Here is a 16995-nt window from a genome sequence, read left to right as displayed (position 1 = left end):
TTATGCTTTTTGGAATAAAAGGTATTTTAGTCATCCTGTTTTACAATCTCCTTCCTCAGGATTATTCTTTGTTTGTTTGGGTGGAATTCATATGTCACATGCATCTATGTTAACTATCAGCAGAAGAGAGACCTGATTTAGCAGGCTGAACTTATTCGTTCATTCATTACATTTATAATTTGTCTTACTATATAAACCCAATGCAACAATAAACAAATGAAATGCATAAGTCATTAAAACAATGCAGAATTACAACAAAACATTAAAACTATAAATATAAAACAATTGTAGAATATAAACAATTACAAAATCCTAAATTAAACAAATCTTTCTTCCTTCCTTCCTAATCAATACTCCCAAAAGCAGCACAAATAAAACATGTTCCCCACCTTCCCAATACCTATTCCCCACCTGTTCCCCACCTTCCCAATACCTATTTTACAACACAGCCTGTCAGCATTAGGAAAACCTAACAGATCATTCATACTACAACACAAACGACAGGCGCTACACCGAAACCTTAAATCATTCACCCCAATTTTGATAACACCCATCACCCAACTCTTAGGCCTCACTGTATTCTCACTTTCACTATTCAATGCACAATCTCTGTCCAAGAAATCTCTAATCCTCAACGACTATCTCCTTGATACCAAACCAGATATATGTGCTATAACAGAAACATGGCTCAAACCCACGGACACAGCAATTATAAACCAACTTCCCACATCAAACTACGACATCTTCTCCATCCCCCGACTGAAAAAAAGAGGAGGAGGACTCCTATTTGCATCAAAAAAAAGACCTCGGGTTCATCCAGCACCCATACAACTCAGACTCTAAACTAGAAATGGGTCTCTTCACCTCGGAACAACTACAAATCCTACTCGTCTACGCCCCTCCGGGCCTCCTTGAGACAGACCCCTCCCCCTTAGTAGAGGAAATCACAACCCTCATCAAACTGGACACTCCAGCAATTATCCTAGGAGATTTTAATCTGCATGTGGACAACCCTACCCCATCATCCAGCTGTGAATCCTTTCTCTCAGCCCTGGGTTTCAAACAATTAGTTACCAAACCCACACACAAAGCAGGCCACACACTGGATCTTATCTTTATTAACCCAGGCATCAAACATTCTTCACGCCTCAAAAGCAAGAAGGTCCCTTGGTCTGATCACTCACTTATCTCAACCGCATTCTCATTGAAAAAACCCTCCACCTCCAAAGGGCCCTCACCATCTTTCCCATACAGAAGATCCTGCTCTACAGAAGACCTCAGCTCCCACCTAGCCTCTCAACTTCCATCCATTGATCTCTCAAACCCGAACACAGCTCTCCGCTCTTGGAAAGCCATCATAGATTCCATAGCCGACAAGCTATGTCCGCTAGCAACCAAAAAATCACTCCCAAACGCCTCCAAAAGACAACCATGGTTCACGGAAGAACTAAGAAAGCTAAAACAAAATCTAAGACAGAAAGAGCGACTGGCGCAAATCCCCAAGCACCAATACACGATCCATCTACAAAGCCACCCTCCATCAATACAAGTCAACTACCTCTAAATCCAAAAGGGACTACTATGCATCCAAGATTCACCACTTAATCTTCGACGCAAAAGCCCTCTTCGCCTATGTCTCCAATCTCACCCAAATCATCCCACAGGAGATTCCCAACGACCTAGCACAACCCAAAGCTGAAGAACTTGCTCTTCATTTTCACAACAAAGTCAACAGCCTTCTAACTCATCTGCCTTCTAATCCCACCGACCCTGCTCTTTACCAGTCTCTTCAACAATCATCCCTCAACAACAATGGTCTGGAAACACTTGAACCCATCTCTATCTTAGAGATACAAACTCTTAAAAGAAGAATGAAACCTTCCTCCCATCCTTTGGATACTATCCCCACCAAACTGCTCCTGGCCATCCCTGACTCCATCGCTAAAACATTGTCAGACATCATAAACTGCTCACTCTCCCAAGGACTATATCCTGACGACCTCAAATTGGCCTCCATCAAACCTCTACTCAAGAAACCCAACTTGGATCCTAAAGACCCCAACAACTTCCGTCCTATCGCCAATCTCCCATTCATAGCCAAGATTCTAGAAAAAGTTGTCAATACTCAACTCTCCGAATACATAGAAGAAAACAAAATCCTATTCCAATCACAATACGGATTTCGCAAATCACTGAACACAGAATCCCTCCTCATCTCCATGTCTGACTTCATATTAATGGGCCTTGACAAAGGCCAATCCTTCCTCTTAATTCTACTGGACCTATCAGCCGCCTTTGATACGGTCAATCATTCCATTCTCACTTCTATTCTGGCTTCTATAGGTATCTCAGGCACCGCTCTCTCATGGTTTAAATCTTTTCTCTCCAACAGAGGCTTCAAGGTTAAGATACAGAACAAAGAATCTTCACGAATGGACGCATCCATAGGAGTCCCTCAGGGCTCCTCACTGTCACCTACACTCTTTAACATTTATCTTTTACCTATCTGCCAACTCCTCTCCAACCTTAACCTCAAACATTTCCTCTACGCCGACGACATCCAGATCATGATACCCATTAAAGAATCTTACACAAAAACATTGGTTCACTGGGAAAACTGTCTCTTCGAAATTAAACATCTCCTGGCTAACCTAAACCTAGTTTTAAACTCCTCTAAAACAGAACTGCTTCTCATCTCCCCAGATAACAACGCCATCTCTAATCCTCCAACTATCCCAACTACTACACAGGTGAGAGATCTAGGAGTATTAATTGATAACCGGATGAACCTTAAAGCTTACATCAACAGAACCACCAAGGACTGTTTCCACAAACTCCAAGTTCTGAAAAGAATTAGACCACTCTTCCACACTCAGGACTTCAGAACCATTCTACAAGCTATCATTTTTTCTAAGATCGATTACTGTAACTCTATCCTTCTGGGCCTACCTTCCTCCTATACTAGACCCCTCCAGATGTTACAAAACGCTGCGGCAAGATTACTGACAAACTCCAGGAGGAGGGACCATATATCTCCAATCCTAAAAGATCTCCACTGGTTGCCTGTTCACTTTAGAATCCTCTACAAATCTCTTTCCATAATATACAAAACCATCCATCAACACACCCCACTCGACTTACAAGTCCCATTCCAAATTTATAACTCCTCCAGACCAACAAGAGACACACTCAGAGGATCTCTTCAAGTGCCCCCAGCCAAAACTACCAAACACATTACCTTGAGAGATCGGGCCTTTTCAACAGCCGGCCCCCTTCTATGGAACTCCATCCCACCGGACCTTAGACAGGAGCCCAGCCTCCCAACCTTCAGGAAGAGACTTAAGACCTGGCTGTTTAAAAAAGCTTTCCCGGACACCGATTAATTCTATTCAGCCAGATTCTACCACTTCCACATGTAAAAATGTTATTACTAATGTAAATACCTATACCTAATGTTATTCTCTCCCTTTTCTTCTCTCCTCCCAGTTCTATTACCTTGTTATTTGTAACTGCTTCCTTCTACACAAATAGGTTATTGAATTGTTCACTGTACACCCCTGTTATATGTAAACCGGCATGATGTGTTTGCAACATGAATGCCGGTATATAAAAATTTTAAATAAAATAAATAAAATAAATGTCTATCTTCTTACTGGAAAGACTGTAGTCTTCAGTCTGACTTATTTTTCTAGGAAGCATATTCCAAGATATTGTGGCAACAATGAGAACATGCAATACCTCATTCTTTCATGAATCTCTCAGAACATAAAACTAAAGTCTAACACAGAAATATCTTGGGGCCTTATCATTGAAGACATTTCCCTGTACGTACCCAGATCAGTCCAGACTCCTGGGTTTTGCCTCCCTGCCAGCAGATGGAGACAGAGAGTCTCCCTGACACTTTAAATAACCCAGTGGGACACCTGCAGTTCCCACCCGGTATTTCTCTGTCTCCAGCAGATGGTAGAAGGTGCAAAACCTGCAGTTCTGCAGTCAGGAGACTGTTTTGGATTTATGAGCCTTCCTCCCAGGGTTTTTTTGGGTCCTAGAGGATTTTTCCCTGTCTGGTTGAGGTGGATAAACTGGGGGCTGGTAACCCTTTTGTTTGCTTGCTCCTTTCTTCAGAGGTGTGTAAATCTGGTGGTTCAGATCCCTCCCCTTCACAAGGCTGCTGAGGCAGCTCAGCCTCAGGGCAGCTGTTTTCTTTTAGTCGTTCTCTTTTTTAATTTGGCTGATTTTCTTTTTTTTTCTGCTAGCAGCTCTAAGTTCCATTCTAGGGAGTAGGTATTGTAAGTCTGGCTCTTTTCTGATTTCCCACACAGCCTGCGCTCCTGGAACCTGAACTTCTGCACCAAAGGAAAGTATTAGTTTCTATGAATCTTTATTTGTTCTCAGAGTGTTTAAAAAAAAAAAAAAAAAAGAGAACAGGGAACTCGATAGAGGAATCTGTGCATCATCAGGGTTCCAGGGGGGACGAGGGCTACCTCAGCAGCTCGGGGAGCTCAGTGATGGGATTTTTCAGCAGCTTCTCTGCCTGCGGAGGAGTCCAGGTGTTGGCTCCATGGTGCTGAGGGACTGTTCCCCTGCTAACCATTGAGGTGCTGGTGGTGCCGCAGGTGTAGTGAGGAACAGTGTGTTCGTGCAGCAAAAGCGTTTGGGGATCTGCGTCAAACATGGCCGCACCAATAGAACAAGCCTCATGGGCGACGGGGTCTAGCGCTGAGGCTTTCCCCATCAGCGCAGAAATGGCAGTCATTTTAGATTCCCTAGCAGTGTTGGCGGGAAAAGCAGGAGAATCCCCTCCTCAACTATCACCGGCAGTTCCCTGTCCCACAGAAGTGCAGAGAGGCCCTTCCACGGAGGAGGGGTTGGACGTCTTCTGCCGGTTTTAATTTGCTTATGCACAAAGCGTGTTTAGTGAGATGCTGGCTCTTGGCCCCAGTCTCCATGGATTCTTAGCCAGCCAAGAGGCCTGAGCTGCTGAGAAGCTCTTCAGGCCAATGATTTTCAGTGATGATGTTAAATGGATCTGGGCCTAAACGTGCTGTAGGTACAGGCAGGCTTTACTTAGCTGCGTGGCAGGCCACTGCAGCAGTTCTTTTTTCGCGTGCATAGGTGTGTGCGTGCATTCTTGTGGCAGTTGCATGTGCTGGGACCTGTGCGCTTAAGGACACTTCCTAGATTTGAGCGTGTACGTCTAAGACCTAAACTGGAGTGTGTATTTCCGCAGATACTTGTGCGCATACGACCGCGACCTATACAAGCACGTATTGCGCACGTACTTGTCTTGAGCATCCTGAAGGAATATGCGTGTACGCCCGGGTGGTATTCGTATGCCCACCTAGAGCCAAAGTTCAGGAGAGCTAGGCGCCAGGGATGAACAGGTCCAAGCGCCTTGCTATCTGTGAGGCTTGTGTCTGATAGCAATTCAGCCCTCACTCTCTCTCCGTCTATGTCAATGCTATTTAGATGCTCAAAGCAATATGACTATTACAGCTTTTGCTCATGTTGGAACATCCCCTCTGCCTATGGTGTCTCTGAAGGGGGAGTAGAGTGGGAGGCGAGGCAATGGTCTGTTCTCCTCCCTTGTTCCCGAGGGCAGAAGCTTCCCCGAGATAGGTTGGAGGGAGCAAGGTTGGGCCTATGGACTCTAGTAAGAACATAAGAACATAAGAAAATGCCATACTGGGTCAGACCAAGGGTCCATCAAGCCCAGCATCCTGTTTCCAACAGTGGCCAATCCAGGCCATAAGAACCTGGCAAGTACCCAAAAACTAAGTCTATTCCATGTAACCATTGCTAATGGCAGTGGCTATTCTCTAAGTGAACTTAATAGCAGGTAATGGACTTCTCCTCCAAGAACTTATCCAATCCTTTTTTAAACACAGCTACACTAACTGCACTAACCACATCCTCTGGCAACAAATTCCAGAGTTTAATTGTGCGTTGAGTAAAAAAGAACTTTCTCCGATTAGTTTTAAATGTGCCCCATGCTAACTTCATGGAGTGCCCCCTAGTGTTTCTACTATCTGAAAGAGTAAATAACCGATTCACATCTACCCGTTCTAGACCTCTTGCCTCACAAATCCTCTACATTTTTTTGAAGGGGTGAATAAACATGTGGACATAGGTGAACCAGCAGATGTGGTGTATTTAGATTTTTAGAAGGCATTTGAAAGTTCCGCATGAGAGGCTTCTAAGAAAACTAAAAAGTCATGGGATAGGAGGTGAGGTCCTTTTGTGGATTGCAAGCTGGTTAAAAGACAAGAAATAGAGAATAGGATTAAATGGTCCATTTTCACATTGGAAAAAGGTAAACAGTGGAGGGCCTCAGGGATCCGTACTTGGACCGGTGCTTTTAATGTATTTATAAATGACCTGGAAAGGGACATGATAAATAAATAAATGTACCATCGCAATGGTTTACAAATAGGCACAAAGTAAGGTATGTATAGGTAGGTTATCATACATTTTAACAGGTGCCAATTAAGTACGGTTACAAATTCATTAATAAAATCAATGTTTGAGTAGTGATGGTCTAGTCCCAATGTATTATTGAGTTACTTTTTCTTTTTGGTTTACTTCTTAGTTGTAGGATCATGCACTTTTTGTTGTGTTCATTCTCATCTGCGCTTCTCTGTACTTATTGTCTCTCTACCCTCCCGTCTCTTTAGGAAAGACTTGTTTAAAGAGCCATGTCTTTAAGGTTTTCTTAAAAGATTTGAGATCACTCTGTAACCTGATTTCAGTGGGCATTGTGTTCCATAGAATGGGTCCGGCTAGTGATAAGGCCCGTTCTCTTACTTGGGTTAGTTTTGCTGATTTTACTGAAGGGATTGTTAGTAGTGCTTTGTTAGCTGAGCGAATGTTTCTTTGTGGAACGTGGACTCGAAGAGCTGTGTTTAGCCAGTCTGCTTCTTTATCATATACAAGCCGTTAAGCCCGTTAAAACGGGCTACATCCCTCTGTCTCTCACCTCCCCCTCTTTCTCTCTCCCCTCACTCTTCACCACCCCCTCCCTCACCCACTCCTCCCCACCCTCCCTCTCCTATCACTCAGTCCCTCCCTCCCACTCAGTCTCACTCACTCCCTCCCCCCTCTCTCACTCCCTCTCACTCACTCAGTCCCACTCACTCTCACTCAGTCCCCACTCCCTCCGTCCTCTCCCTCAGTCCCACTCCCTCCCTCCTCTCCCTCAGTCCCACTCCCTCCCTCCCTCTCTCTCCCTCAGTCCCACTCCCTCCCTCAGTCCCTCCCCCTCACTCAATCCCTCCCTCCCACTCAGTCACTCCCTCCCCCCCCTCCCTCTCACTCACTCAGTCCCACTCACTCTCCCTCAGTCCCACTCCCTCCCTCTCTCTCCCAGTCCCACTCCCTCCCTCAGTCCCCCCTCTCCCTCTCACTCAGTCCCTCCCCCTCACTCAATCCCTCCCTCTCACTCAGTCACTCCCTCCCACTCTCTCTCTCCGTCCCTCCCTCCCTCTCTCTCTCTTCTCCCTCCCTCGCTACCGCCCGCTACCGCCGTCGCCACCGCCGCCGCTCACTACCGCCGTCGCCGCCCGCTGCCGGTACCGCCGCCGCCGCCCGCTGCTGCCACTGGACGCCGCCATTTTTTTTTCTTTCTGAAGCTGCCTCAGAGCGACGTGCTCGCCCGCACATGCGCGGTAGAGCTGGTCTCTACTGCGCATTTGCGGGCCGTCGGTCACAGGCCATTTATAAGGTAGATTAGTTTGTGTATGGTGCATAAGGCCTTGTATTTTATCCTGTATTCAATGGGCAACCAATGTAAGTCTGCTAAAGTTTCAGTTATATGGTCCCTCCTCTTTTTTCCCATCAATATTCTGGCTGCAGTATTCTGAAGTATTTGGAGTGGTCTTATTGATGTGCTAGGGAGTCCTAGTAAAAGTGCATTGCAGTAATCAGTGCTGGAAAAAACAAGTGTTTGTAATACTGTTCTGAAATGGACAGGTGTGAGTAATGGTTTCAATCTTCTGAGGACCATAAGTTTTGCGTATCCTTCCCTTACTTAAGGATATGTGTTGCTTTAGATTGATTTCTGAATCCATAATTATTCCCAGATTTCTTACTTTTTCGGCTATTTCTGGTTATTTCTTAAGAGTTATTGGGGTTTGAATAATTTCAGTATGTTTTCTTTCAAGGTGTAGGAATTCAGTTTTGTCAATGTTAATAACCAGTTCCATTTGGGTTAGTAGTTGTTTTATTATGTCTAGGTACATGTTTGCAAGACCTAGTGTTTTTTCGATTGTGTCGTCTATTGGTAAAATTAATTGAATGTCGTCTGCGTAGATGTAATGTATTATCCCTAGGCCTGCTAGCAGATGGCATAAGGGCAGCATATATACCGTATGTTAAAGAGGGTGGCAGACAAAGCTGAACCCTGAGGTACTCCTGTTTCGAGCTTAAATTTTTCTGATAGTGTATTTTCTATCTGGACTTGAAAGAACCTTTTGCTGAGGTATGATCTGAACCAGTTTATTGTTTTGTCACATAATCCAATTTCTTCAAATCTTTTTAGTAGTGTTTGGTGGTTTACCGTATCAAAGGCTGCAGATAAGTCTAGCATTATAAGGATGTAATGTTTGCTATTATCAAAACCTCTTAAGATGTTGTTTGTTAGTGAGAGAAGTAAATCGGATAAAGTTCTTTTTTACTCAACGCACAATTAAACTCTGGAATTTGTTGCCAGAGGATGTGGTTAGTGCAGTTAGTATAGCTGTGTTTAAAAAAGGATTGGATAAGTTCTTGGAGGAGAAGTCCATTACCTGCTATTAAGTTCACTTAGAGAATAGCCACTGCCATTAGCAATGGTTACATGGAATAGACTTAGTTTTTGGGTACTTGCCAGGTTCTTATGGCCTGGATTGGCCACTGCTGAAAACAGGATACTGGGTTTGATGGACCCTTGGTCTGACGAAGTATGGCATTTATTATGTTCTTATGTCATGTTCTTAAATTGGGAAGAGAAAGCCACCATGAAAACTGTTTTTGGACTCCCCCTCGAGAGGTAATAATGTGAAAGTCCTCTGATGAAGGGTTCCAGCAGGAGAAAAGCAGCTTCTGAAGAGGCCTCATGTGTGCGAATGCCCAGAGAACTAGATCCAGCGCAGATGCCATCGATTTGCAAATAATCCCAAACTCTAGGTATCGAGAGATGTAACAATCAGTGAACTTGGGTCTGCAGCTTCATCATCCTGCCCACTGACAGAAACACCCTGCCCACCTGGTGTTGAATCGCACCCCCAGATACTCCAAAGACTGGGAGGGCACTAGGTTGATCTTTGTCAGGTTCACTACCCAGCCCAGAGAACATAACATGCTCAGAACCCGCTGTATCGTCTGCTGACATAAGACTTCTGACTTTGCCCAAATAAGCCAATCGTCCAAGTTATGGATGTACCAGAATACTTTCCTTCCAAAGAGCTGCCGGCACCACCACCATTACCTTGCTGTAAGTCCACAGCGCCATATTGAGCCCAGAATGAAGGACCCGAAACTGAAAGTGCTCTCCAATGCAAACGTACTCTCTGCATAAAACTGCTGCAACACTGCAGTACAAATGCCCAACAACGAAATCTCAAAAATTTCCAAATTTTGGGTCCTGCGCGTCTCTCAGTGCCACAGACCCTGCTACTGGGATGGTGGATTTCTTGGTCACTGCTGAGATAATGCTTCCAAAGGTGGATGTATCTAACAGCACAAGCATATCTTCTGGAAGAGGGCAGAACTCTGCCATTACTCGGCTCACCTTCAGACTAGTCTCCAGAGTATCCCATTCATGGACCACCAACTTCTTCACTGACTTTGGAAGGGGAAGGTTTTTGCTGGACCGGGTCCACTCTCTCTCGATCTGACAGCTTAATGCCCAGCTCTGACAAATCATGTGGTATGAGAGGCCACAATGCCTCTTTTCTAAATAGGTGGACATCCCCCTCTACTACTGGCACCTCATCACAATTTGAAAAATCTTGCATCATGTCTTCCTCTAGATTCTCATCTGGATCAGCTTCGCCGGTTCACCCCCTGCATCTGAGTCTTCCGAGTCCTCTCTGGAACCGTCCTGCCATCCTGCTAGGCCTAGGACTCACTGGACTCTCGTAGAGCCATGTCTTGAGTTCACTTTTTGTCTTTTAGTGGATCTAGTGCCAGTTTGCAACCTCAATTGCTTCCCCCAGCTGCCTTCCTGGCAATAAAGGCTCTATGCAGGAGTAATATAAATTCCAAAGAAAAATCCTATGAGTCATCTGAATCCCCTTCATACAGATCATCCACATCTGCATCCACTTCTTCAGACTCCCCCCTGAAGCCCTCAGAACTCTGAACAGCTAGGGATTATGGAGGAGGAGGAGAATCCCCTCTCTGGGCTAGAGCTTCTCCCGCCACCGAAAACTACTTCAAAATGGCCACTGTTCCTGTGCTAACCTATGTGGTCTCCTGACCCGCTGCAGCTGACTGTGTCGAACGACTCCCTGCCAAAGCTGCTCTTTCTCCCCGAGGTACCCTCAACCCAGGAGACACATCTGGAGCACAGCCCCACCATGGAAAGAAGTGTATGCATTTCTTCACATGAATGGCAGGTCTTTATTAAACAAGGAAAGGGCATTATACTTTCCAGAAAGGAGCGCTGCAGAGGTCAATGCTGCATCGGATAGTCAGCCAAGTCAACGAGGGAACTGGACCACCAGTTTTCAAAGTTCTTCATTCCAAGCCTGCATAAAGGATCATCAACCCCCTGCTCGGCTGCCTCAACCAGGGGGGATGGTACAATCAGAAACCTCACAACTGAAATATCCTATCTTCTGTTCTAACATTTTTTTAAACACCCCTAGAGTACAGGTTTTACCATCTGTTGGAGTCAGAGAAATAGTGAGGGACTACAGTGTTACATAGCAGTGTCAGTAAAGCTTTTCTCCTCTGTCCCCATCTGGTGGTAGAAAGACAAAACCCAGGAATCTGGATTGATCTGGGGTGGGAACATGAACTAGGGACATCCAGATAGGATGGTAACCTGAAAGATTACATGACAATATATATATCCTGTTAATCAGAGGTTGCATTCCAGCAAAACATAAAAAATAATCAATTCTGCTATAGGACTTGTGTCTGTGCAAATAATGCATGAAGTCCCATCCCTGAGGGTTATGTTCCCTCCAAATATCCACCAATTGGAAAGTGTCCTTGTAGCCACCTTTAGGAGAAGCCTCCTCCCCCAGAGGAGACAAATTCCAGAACCCCCTATGATTAAGGCAGCAGAATCAAGAACCAGCAGGGAGTAAAGAAATCCTGTTGACTGGAGTTCAGGCCGTATATATTAAGTACAAAAAAGGGGTGAGTATCCCAAGTGCAGCTCAGTATTACATAATGACCCTCGATTGCGTAACCACCAGCGGAAGGTGTATATTTATTAACAAACACACCTCCCTCCTATGGGAATTAAATGAAGTATATCTGATCTATCCAGTCAGATCGTAACTTCTCATGCTCTGATTTGGTGAGATGAGTCTCCTGTAGCAGAACTATTTGGGCCTTGGGGTTTTTATTTTTTTGTATATTGAAGTATACGCTGCCTCTTAATAGGAGAGGAGATGCCATGCACATTCCAAAAAAAGATATTAATCTGAGTACCCATTACATTATCCTAATACTAGCACACAGAAGAAACCATCCCAGGGATGCACCACCAAAAGACGCTTTGTGAACACCACCCATCTTTAGAGAAGATAGCCCTCGAATGACTCTCTCAAATGTAACAAAAATATAATGTATGCTCCCCACCCCTTCCCAAAGCAAAACCTGCACACTAATCAAAGTGGGTGAAAGTCCTAGTCAGGGTACTTCCCTCCCTCTCCTCGACCCTCCAGGAAGAAGCATCCTTAGATGACACCTTTCCCCCCAGCAGGAATATACTCCTGGCCAAAGGGAGAGGGTAACCAATCCATCTCCACCCCCATCCCAAACCATGAACCTCAACCTTTACAGCACAAAAACTGTACTCTATTGCAATGTCATATATTAAGAAATAAAATATTCATTATAAAAAAAATAAAAAAATCAGCACTTTAAAGAGAGTCAGCATGAAAGTCCAAAATATGGAGGTCCAGATCCTATTAATAAAAAAAATCCCCATAATTGGTATAAAGATAAAATCAGCATGTCAGTGATGGTCTGAGAGACTTGAACCAAAACCTGCCTCCAATAGTTACAAAATAAAAGAAAAAATGAAATACTGCTCAAAAAGCATCTGAGCAGATAAGCTTTGCTATGTCCAGTCTGGAAAACTAAGAACAGCACTGCGGCCACAATCATCCATGTGAAACTCATCAGTCACATTGACATTTTCCATCCCTGTATAAACAGCTGGCAACTCTCGCTGAGTCCATTTTACCTCCAGTTCCAGCCGGATCACAAATAACATCGCTATCACCGTCAAAGTACAAAAGAAACCATCACACTTAAACAATCCGAAGATTCCCATGGGAGAATTCTGTTACAACCAGCTCCCCTTAGATGGCTGCTCCCGCCTATAATTACAGCCACTTGAACATATGCTAGTCAGTTGTCAGTCATTTGCATTTGGGGAAACAGATTCCTGAATTTTAGATAATTTTGCAGCGGCCTTTACAATGGGGCAAATCGTTGCTTTTCCATTCACTATCCTCTGCAACTTAGATGGGTACATCAGCACATAACAGAGCCCCATTTTTTTGAAATTACTTCTTTACTCCACCAAATTCTTGCTGCTTCTTTTGGAGATAGATAGAAATAACCTGAAAAATCATTATTCTGTTGCCCTGAATTTGCAACTCACCAGCCTCTTGTGCAGCTTTCAGAATCCGTTGCTTGTTGGCGAGGTTTTGCATGCAGATTATCACGGCACGAGGCCTACCTCCCCCGCTGATGGTGCTGGGGCAAGAGCGCGAGGCGCACAATCGATTTTCATGGTGCCATGGTTACATTGCACCTCCAGCAGATACGGCAGCTATTTCGCAAAGAATGAGACAGGGTCAGAACCTTCAAGTTTTTCTGGGATGCCCAATATTCATAGGTTGTTACACCTTGAGCGATTCTTGAGGTCATCCAATTTATAAAGAATGGAGTTTTGAATTATTGATGTAATCGTGTTTCACTTGTGCAGCTGTTAACGAATCCTCAAGGTCCGAAACCTACATTTCCATTCCATCAAGTCGAAACGAATTAACCCAGACTGCCTCCATTAGCTGGGCTACTTTATCTACAATTATACCCAAGCGAGTATCAAGCTTTTGGTTGATTTTTGAGGTGAAGGTTTCCGTCACTTTATGCATGTAGGCATTATTACCCACTGTATCTGATACTTCAGCATCCACTTCCTCCTCCAAGGCAGGATCTAAGGATTTCTCTCATAAGAAAATGCCATACTGTGTCAGACCAAGGGTCCATCAAGCCCAGCATCCTGTTTCCAACAGTGGCCAATCCAGGCCATAAGAAGCTGGCAATTACCCAAAAACTAAGTCTATCCCATGCTACTGTTGCTAATAATAGCAGTGGCTATTCTGTAAGTCAACTTAATTAATAGCAGGTAATGGACTTCTCCTCCAAGAACTTATCCAATCCACTAACTGCACTAACCACATCCTCTGGCAACAAATTCCAGAGTTTAATTGTCCGTTGAGTGAAAAAGAACTTTCTCCAATTAGTTTTAAAATGTGCCACATGCTAACTTCATGGAGTGCCCCCTAGTCTTTCTATTATCCGAAAGAGTAAATAACCGATTCATATTAACCCGTTCTAGACCTCTCATGATTTTAAACACCTCTATCATATCCCCCCCTCAGTCATCTCCAAGCTGAAAAGCCCTAACCTCTTTAGTCTTTCCTCAGAGGAGCTGTTCCATTCCCCTTATTTTGGTAGCCCTTCTCTGTACCTTCTCCATCGCAATTATATCTTTTTTGAGATGCGGCGACCAGAATTGTACACAGTATTCAAGGTGCGGTCTCACCATGGAGCGATACAGAGGCATTATGACATTTTCCGTTTTATTCACCATTCCCTTCCTAATAATTCCCAACATTCTGTTTGCTTTTTTGACTGCCGCAGCACACTGAACCGATGATTTCAATGTGTTATCCACTATGACATCTAGATCTCTTTCTTGGGTGGTAGCTCCTAATATGGAACCTAACATTGTGTAACTACAGCAAGGGTTATTTTTCCCTATATGCATCACCTTGCACTTATCCACATTAAATTTCATCTGCCATTTGGATGCCCAATTTTCCAGTCTCAGAATGTCTTCCTGCAATTTATCACAATCTGCTTGTGATTTAACTACTCTGAACAATTTTGTATTACCTCACTCGTAGTATTTTTTTCCAGATCATTTATAAATATATTGAAAAGTAAGGGTCCCAATACAGAACCCTGAGCCACTCCACTGCCCACTCCCTTCCAATGAGAAAATTGACCATTTAATCTTACTCTGTTTCCTGTCTTTTAGCCAGTTTGTAATCCATGAAAGGACATTGCCTCCTATCCCATGACTTTTTACTTTTCCTAGAAGCCTCTCATGAGGAACTTTGTCAAACTCCTTCTGAAAATCCAGCATTTGCAGCCTTCTCAGACATTTTTTTTGTTTTACTTCACTAATCAGCCCACAGTTCTAGGATAAAGCAAGTGGATGACTCTTTATAGAGGAACATATCCAGTCCAAATGTAGATAAGTGATTCAAAGGTTTAAATTAGCAAATTCAAGACTGGAGCTCAGCCATGTGCATCTTTTTAGGTTCACAGCAACACCAGAAGTCGCTGATGACATTTAATGTGGAAAAATGCAAAATGATGCACATAGGAAAAATAATCTCAACTACAGGTACACAATGACCTGTATTGGGAGTCACCACCCAGGAAAAGAACCTTGGAGTCCTTATGGACAATGCTGAAATCCTCGCTCAGTGTGCAGTGGCATTGAAAAAAGCATTTTCCATTTTATTCGCCATTCCATTTAGGATCATTCTAATATGATTTGCTTCTTTCTATCTAAGGCTTGGAGATTGGATTTGTCTCACGAAGGTAGGCAGTCAACTTCTGCCCTTTCATACAGATGCATTCCGTGAGAAAGTGTCTCGCACACACATACACGGTTTCACACACATTTCTTATATCAGAAGCTAGAAGACAAAGCAGAAAGCCAACAGAGAGGGGTGGAATGAAAGCAAGATAATCTGAATTTTGTTGTTTTAGAGTTATTTGTCCAGCTATACAAAATAAGCAATTAATGTGGTGAACTTGGATAAATCTTATGTGACTCCATTATTGTTTCCTCATTTTGGATCCAACAGAGTGGGACCTGGGACTAGGGAGATGGTCCCATAGGGGCCACATCTTACAATACTAATTCAAGGGGATACTCCATGAAACAACCAGCAAATTTAAAACAAATCATAGAAAGTACTTTTTCCATCAGCACACATCATCGAGTTCTAGAATCTGCTACCAGAGGACGTGGTCTAGTCAATTAACATAGTGAGATTTGGTCAAGGTCCTGGAGGAAAGGTCGACAAAACATTATTAGCCATGAAGACTAAAGAAAGTTATTGTTATCTCTGGGAGTAACAGGAGATAGATCTGTTTCATGGGATCTACCAGGTACTTGTGAACTGCATTTGTCAAACCCGTTCCCTATCAGCAAGGGCAGGGGTTTTATTCGAGGTATTTCCTGATATCAAAGAGAACTGAGGGCCTACACCTCATTCTCAAACAAATTCCTTCACAGAGAAAAGTTCAAAATGTTCTCTCTGGGCACTCTGATACCGCTCCTCAGGAGAGGAGACAGACTGTTCCCTCGATCTCAAAGATGCCTACATTGCCATCTTCTCCTCATACAGAAAGTATCGCCGCTTTGTGGTCAAGCAAGTTCACTACCAGTTTAGGGTACTGCCGTTTGGCTTGGCATCGGCTCCTTGAGTCTTCACCAAGTGCCTGGTAGTGGTTGCTGCCCACCTCAGACGTCAGGGAGTACATATGTTCCCCTACCTCGATCCTTCAGCTGGGCTACCATGGCTCTGACCTTATCCCCAAAAAATTATTCCCCTGTACAAGGGAGGTCAGCCAACCTCTCCTGGACCTCTGGACAAAGGTTGGAACACCAAAGTCAGGCCATCCTACGGGCGCCAATGCATACGGCGGCCACCTGGGCTGCTGTTTCAAAAACATCGTAGGTGGATTTCACCTTGTGTTTTCCGACTTCCAGACCCTGTTGTACAACAGCAGAGAACGACTCCTGTTGCTGCTGCGGTAGGCGCTCTGCAAGTTCCTGGACCTGCTTCCACAGGTTTCGGTTGTACTGGGTCATGTATAACTGGTAGGAGACGATTCGGGTGATGAGCCTAGCACCCTGAAAAAAAATTTCCTATCTAAGGCATCCAGCTCCTGATGGTCTTGCCCTGGGGGGGGGGGGGGGGGGCAGCGGAGGAATGGGTGCAGGAACACTTGGCTTTTTTGAGAGCGGAATCCACCACTACAGATTAGTGGGGGGAGATGGCATTTCTCAAGGCCTGTTGCACCAGGTAGGTGGCGTCCAACTTCCTATTTACCTGACAAATTGAAATCGGGTGTTCCCACATCCTGAGGAGAAGATCCTTAAAGCTGTCATGGATAGGAACAGCCACTATTCTCCTTACGTGCATCGACGAACTGGAGAACTTCCAGCATCTTATGTCATGCATCCTCCTCAGTGAGGAGTTGGAAGGGGATGGCTTTAGCCATGGCCTTGACAAACCTGGCAAAAGAGGTCCTCTGGGGGATACAGTTGCCGTTCCTCTGATGGTGAAGGTTCTGAGAGGAGGTCCCCAGAGTCTTCAGAAGATGACTCAGAAGAGTCATCTTCCCACGAATCATATGGGCCCTCCTCCACACTTAGGGGCCTGCGTGGGTGAGGCCTGTTCAAACCCTTCAGCCTTGGCACAGAGGGTCCCGAGGGAACATAAGAACATAAGAAAT

At 44.4% G+C, this 16995-nt stretch overlaps 1 protein-coding gene across 3 annotated transcripts in view; it reads right to left on the bottom strand.

Annotated features, from left to right (window-relative positions):
* The window catches only part of NSD1 (nuclear receptor binding SET domain protein 1), a 155735-nt gene that overhangs the window by 27438 nt on the left and 111302 nt on the right, over nucleotides 1-16995 (bottom strand). The gene's annotated exons all lie outside the window — the stretch shown is intronic.

Source organism: Rhinatrema bivittatum, chromosome 18 (genome assembly GCF_901001135.1).
Source record: "Rhinatrema bivittatum chromosome 18, aRhiBiv1.1, whole genome shotgun sequence".
NCBI lineage: Eukaryota > Metazoa > Chordata > Amphibia > Gymnophiona > Rhinatrematidae > Rhinatrema > Rhinatrema bivittatum.
This window is presented reverse-complemented; position numbering and strand designations above follow the sequence as displayed.